The sequence below is a fragment of the Chlorocebus sabaeus genome, chromosome 17 (genome assembly GCF_047675955.1).
Source record: "Chlorocebus sabaeus isolate Y175 chromosome 17, mChlSab1.0.hap1, whole genome shotgun sequence".
Taxonomy (NCBI): Eukaryota; Metazoa; Chordata; class Mammalia; order Primates; family Cercopithecidae; genus Chlorocebus; species Chlorocebus sabaeus.
In genome coordinates, this window is record NC_132920.1 from 53,305,177 (window position 1) to 53,311,176 (window position 6,000).

Consider the following 6,000-nt stretch of genomic DNA (forward strand, 5'->3'; position numbering starts at 1 on the left):
TGGGGTCATTCCATTAAAGTTACTCATGGAATGGTCTATATGCAGTCCTTAAACATGATTTTCAGAGAATTTATGATCATTTGGTCAAATGCTCAGAATCCCCAGTTGATGTGGCCCTATTTATACAAATCGATGACCTGATGGTCTCTAGGGCTCATGGTTGGCTGCAGTTATGGGTGGAGACTAGTTCATTCAGGAAGCTAGAAATTAGGAGAGAGAATCAGAGACAAGTATTCAGGGAGCTTGAAATTAGGGGAGAGAATCTGCCACCACCTCCTCCACATTCTTTCCTTTTTTGGAACTTTGCTCATGTCTGCATCAGTGGAGCCTAGACCTAGAATCTCAATTGTGTGATTTTGTTTCTAGAAACCATAAGTAAGTGGGCACTAAAGTAAGTTCTTATCAGGCTAAGCTGGAAAGAGATAAATAACATTTCTGAACCTCACTGATTTAAGTGGAGTTCACTAGAATTCCAAGGTCTCTCAGTAGTTAAAGACAATTCTGAAAATTCAGAGACTATTCCATTTTTGTCTCAGTCCCTTAAAGAATAGTCGGGTTAGCAGAAACTGACTGTGATGTCAGCTACCACTATTGCCAAATTCATACCTCATGTCAATTAAATTGCCAGTTACAGGCATTATGTACTTTCACAATTTCTAAGATATTTCATGTTTCAGTGATTTTTGTCTGACTGTATAGTCTCGGATTAAAGACTTCTGACAGAGGAAGACACCGTAATAGAGCACAGCGGATAGACACCCGTGTGCCGCATACTTTCAGTCATCAGTCAGTTTCTCCACAACAGCAATCTTGGACCATAGCCATGATGGACGTAATGGAGTTACCCAGGTCGCGCATCAATGCCAGCATGCTAGTTGGTTCATCGAGCAATCCATTTGCTTCAAAGGGAGGCTGGAAAAGACTCATCCCATGGGAAAAATATTTATTCTTTCAGATGAAGAAGGGAAGAATGAAATCATACTATTGTGAGGTTTTACTAAATAATTGTGAGGCTGGTTTCCAAAGGCACATTGATTATTGACTGTAGATTGAGATAGATCAGGAAGTTCAGTTCTGTGTCCTGAATGTCTAACTTCATTAGACATTAATGGAGCCCCTTCGTGAAGAAATCTCTGGAATCTTGGAAGTGTTGGAAGAGTAACTGCCAAGTCAACCATCATGTGTGCATCTTATGTCCAGTTTAAAGAAGATAACCATCCTTTTGATCTTAGACTTTACAATGAAGCCGTGAAAGTTGTCCATGAGTTCCCTCAGTTTTATCCTTTAGGGACTGTGCAACATGATTCGATCTCGATGAATTTTCATATGATTGCAAATGAGCTACATTAAATACTATTAGAGGAGACCCTTCTTGTTTGAGGGAGACATTTCTATGCTTTCTCATATTCAATTTGCTTTTTTTTTTTTTTTTTTGAGACGGAGTCTTACTCTGTTGCCCAGGCTGGAGTAAAGTGGCACAATCTTGGCTCACTCTGACCTCCACCTCCTGGGTTCAAGCGATTCTTATGCCTCAGCCTCCCAAGTAGCTGTAATTACAGGCACCTGCCACCATGTCTGGCTACTTTTTGTATTTTTATTAGAGACAGTGTTTCGCCATGTTGGCCAGGCTGGTTTCGAACTCCTGGCTTCAAGCAATCTGCCCACCTCGGCCTCCCAAAGGGCTGGGATTACAGGCTTAAGCCACCGCACCTGGTCAATTTGCTTTTTTTAAAATTTTATTTGTCTAGCTTTAGATATTCCAATCTAGAGTTTTTGGCCGAACTGATATATTGACAGTTCTCACCTAAGTCCCATTATAAAGAATTGCTTCTACAATATATGGTCAGATTAGATGCAAGAATAAAGAAGTTGTCTGAGTTTAGGTTTCTATTTTATTAATAAAAACTAAAAGAGTACACACTAAAAATACAGCATAGTAAATATCAACATTCTCTAAATTTATAAACTTGAAAAGTCAGAACCTTTTAGTGAAGTCGTGATGCACTACTCAAGATATTGTTAACCAAGGTGGGTCAGAGGATGAGGGCATTTTCAGTTTAGGAGCAGCTACAGCATAGGGACTTCAGAGCCCTTTACCTTAACTTTAGAAGGTCTAAGAGAAGAGTGGCGATAATAAACAGTAATCATAGCTAAATTGATTAAACATGTCCAACGTACTGGGTACTGTGTTGACCACTTTAACGTGTTGTCTTCTTTCATCTTCATCACAACCTCACAAGGTAGTTAGAGTGATAATTCCCATTCTGTAGAACACAGAGAGGTTAGTGGCTTCTCCAAGGTTATGGAGCTACTAATGCCAGAGCTGAAACTTGAACTCAGATCTGCTCAAATACAAACACATACTCTACAAACACATACTCTTCAACTGTAAGCTTTGTGCATTTCTTGTTGGTGATTAGCCTTTACATCTTGGCAAATCAAAGGCGAGGCCATTTTACCATGCTCGGATTCATTGACGTTCTCATAAAGCAACACAAGTCAAAATTTAAAGCAGAGGGTATGAGCCTTCTTCTGCTCTTATTCTTGTTTTCTTTTCAATTCAGGATTCTGTAGGCACAAAAACACAAAATGATGTATCTTTTAGTCCCAGGGTGTGCATGTTTTTCTGATCATTTAAATAATTTTAAAACATTACAGACAAATCTCACTTATGCTTAAATCCTGAATAAAATATTAGCAAATAGAATAAAGGACTACATTAAAATGGGATTTGAAATATTGGTAAATGGAATCCAGCAGAACATTTCAGCAAAGCAAGTTTTTTGTAGAAATGCAAAAATAGCTTTAAAATGGGATTAATAGTATATAGTCAGTCAAACAAATAGATTTAAAAGCCTACTTTCATCCTAATAAATGGTTAAAAGGTATTTGACAAAATTCAACATCCGTTTTTACTATTCAACATACCATTTTACTATGAAAAAGTTCTCATAGTAAAAGAGGCCTAGATTAATATTCTTCACTTGATAAAAAATATGTATATTTCAAAGCAAATACTAGTATCCCTTTATTTTTATTATTTTTTTATTTTTTTGAGACAGAGTTCATTCTTTTGCCCAGGCTGGAGTACAGTGGTGCAATGTCAGCTCACCATAACCTCTCCCTCTCGGGTTCAAGCATTTCTCTTGCCTCAGCCTCTTGAGTAGCTGGTATTACAGGCGTGCACCATCAGACCTTCCTAATTTTTGTGTTTTTAGTAGAGACGGGGTTTCACCATGTTGGCCAGGCTGGTCTCAAACTCCTGACCTCAAGTGATCCTCCCGCCTGGCCTCCTAAAGTGTTGGGATTACAGGTGTGAGTCATTGTGCCAGGCCTTAGTATCACATTTAATAATGAAACACTGCCAGGTGAACAGCTATAATCCCAAACCTTTGGGAGGCCAAGGCGGGCAGATCACCTGAGGTCGGGAGTTTGAGACCAGCATGACCAACATGGAGAAACCCTGTCTCTACTAAAAATACAAAATTAGCCGAGCATGGTGGTGCATGCCTGTAATCACAGTTCCTCGGGAGGCTGAGGCAGGAGAATTGCTTGAACCTGGGAGGTGGAGGTTGCGGTGAGCTGAGATCAAATCATCGTACTCCAGCATGGGAAACAAGAGCAAAACTCCATCTCAAATAATAATAGTAATAATAATAATAATGATAATAATGAAACACAATAACACTAGTTTTTTTCTATAAAAATTAAGCAAGAAAGACAAAGATATATATTATTGTACTGTACAGAGAGCACAGTTCTCAATATAGTGTTCAAATTTCTTAGATTCAGGGCTTAGCAAAGTGCCTGGCACACAATAGAAACTCAATTTATTTGTTAAATGAATTAGTGACATTGAAACAAGAGGTATAAATTCTGGAATAGAGGAGGTGAAATTATTATTTGCAGATAATACAGTTTTGTTTCAATAGAATTAATTTAAAAATGACTAGAAATAATAGGAACATTCAGAATAGTGGCTAGGTTCAAAATTAATATACCACCACCTGCTCCACCTTTGTGGCCTCCTGGACCACCTATATAAGTCCTCCTCCTGGACCACTGAGACCATCTGGAATGCCAGGCCTCTGAGGGCTTTTACCCCAACATTTACCTGCAGGACCACCACTGGGCTGACTCCCTGGCCCTCTCGCAGGCCCACCTCCAAGTCTTCCTCTTGGGAACCCCCATCAAAGCGACCTCCTCCTGCATCTCAAGGTATTGCTCTTTCTCATCCTGGAATGATGACCTTGGATGCCTCCACATAGACTTGCCCCCGTCCATCCCTGGCTTTTCCCACCAGTTCCCTTGCCAAACCCTGCGATTTTCAGTGCCCCACCCAACTTGATTCGGCAACCCAAGGTGGATGATATGAGTGCAGCCACCATTGAGAAGAAAGCCACGACAACCATCAGTGCCAAGCCACAGATCACTGCTAATTCCAAGGCAGAGGTTACTTGATTTGTGCCTGCTGCACTGAGAGTAGATAAAGAGAATGAAGGGGCTACTGCCACTCCTCCAAGAAAAGTTAGTGGATGATTCTGCTGTGTCTCTTGCCAAAGCAGCTCTCAAATCTGGTCCTTCTAATTCCTGTCTCAGTATAGACCAACGATGATGTTTATGGGGCTTTCATGAAAGCTGGAAGGGTTATTATGACACCTTATTTCAGTTCAGGGCTATCCTAAAGTTTAGCTTTGCTCAAAGTTTACTGCATATAAGAGAGGGTGTCTCATTCAGAATAGATTGGCTATTGAAACAGTGCTGCCACATCCATTCCCTTTCATACCACCATTTTCATCCTGTTTCTTCCCTTTTTCCAGTTATTTAGAGATTTGTGATTGAGGATCTCAGTTACTTGTTTGTTTTGACTCTCTTCTTGTGTGCTGTGGGCACTGGAGCAGAGATTTCTGAAAAACAAGTTTATTTTAACTTGACTTTTGTTTTTGAGTTATTTTTGATATTTTCCTGTAAATATTTTGTAGTATTCTACTTGTAGTGAAATGGATCACAATGTCATTTTCTGATACAAACCTGGATCTGTCAGAAGAAAACGTACAGTTCTCTGATTAAAATTATTTCCCAAGCAGAGCCTGAGGCAAGAACAAAGTGCCGATACTTTCTTTGGGCTAAACTTGGAGTGTTTTATGGGAAAAATAAGTAAATGTTCCAAATCAAGAAAAAAAGAAGACAGCCAAATAGGAACAGCTCTGGTCTGCAGCTCCCAGTGTGATTGACGCAGAAGACAGGTGATTTCTGCATTTCCAACTGAGGTACCTGGTTCATCTCATTGGGACTGGTAGGACAGTGGGTGCAGCCCACGGAGGGTGAGCTAAAGCAGGGCAGGGCATTGCCTTACCTGGGAAGCACAAGGGGTCGGGGGATTCCCCTTTCCTAGCCAAGGGAAGCCGTGACAGACTGTACCAGGGAAATCAGTACACTGTCACCTAAATACTGTGCTTTTCCAATAGTTTTTGCAAATGGCACACTGGGAGATTATATCCCACGCTGAGCTCAGTAGGTCCCATGCCCACAGAGCCTTGCTCACTGCTAGTGCAGCAGTCTGAGATCGAACTCCAAGGTGGCAAGCCTGGCTGGGGGATGGGCATCCACCACTGCTGAGGCTTGAGTAGGTAAACAAAGCGGTCGGGGAAGCTTGAACTGGGTGGAGCCCACTGCAGCTCGACAAGGCCTGCCTGCCTCTGTAGACTCCATCTCTGGGGACAGCGCATAGCTGAACAAAAGGCAGCAGAAATTTCTGCAGACTTAAACGTCCCTGTCTGACAGCTCTGAAGAGAGCAGTGGTTCTCCCAGCACAGTGTTTGGGCTCTGAGAACAGACAGACTGCCTCCTCAAGTGGGTCCCTGACCCCCGTGTAGCCTAATTTGGAGACACCTCCCAGTAGGGGCCGACTGACACCTCATACAGCTGGGTGCCCCTCTGAGACAAAGCTTCAGAGGAAGGATCAGGGAGCAATATTGCTGTTCTGCAATATTTGCTGTT

The 6,000-nt window shown here is 41.5% G+C and overlaps 2 pseudogenes; both read left to right on the top strand.

Annotated features, from left to right (window-relative positions):
- The first annotated feature begins 823 nt into the window (after nt 1-823).
- Nucleotides 824-1,350, top strand: LOC119626749 (replication protein A 14 kDa subunit pseudogene; annotated as a pseudogene).
- A 1,110-nt stretch (nt 1,351-2,460) lies between these two features.
- Nucleotides 2,461-4,685, top strand: LOC103221341 (uncharacterized; annotated as a pseudogene).
- Nucleotides 4,686-6,000: the final 1,315 nt, after the last annotated feature.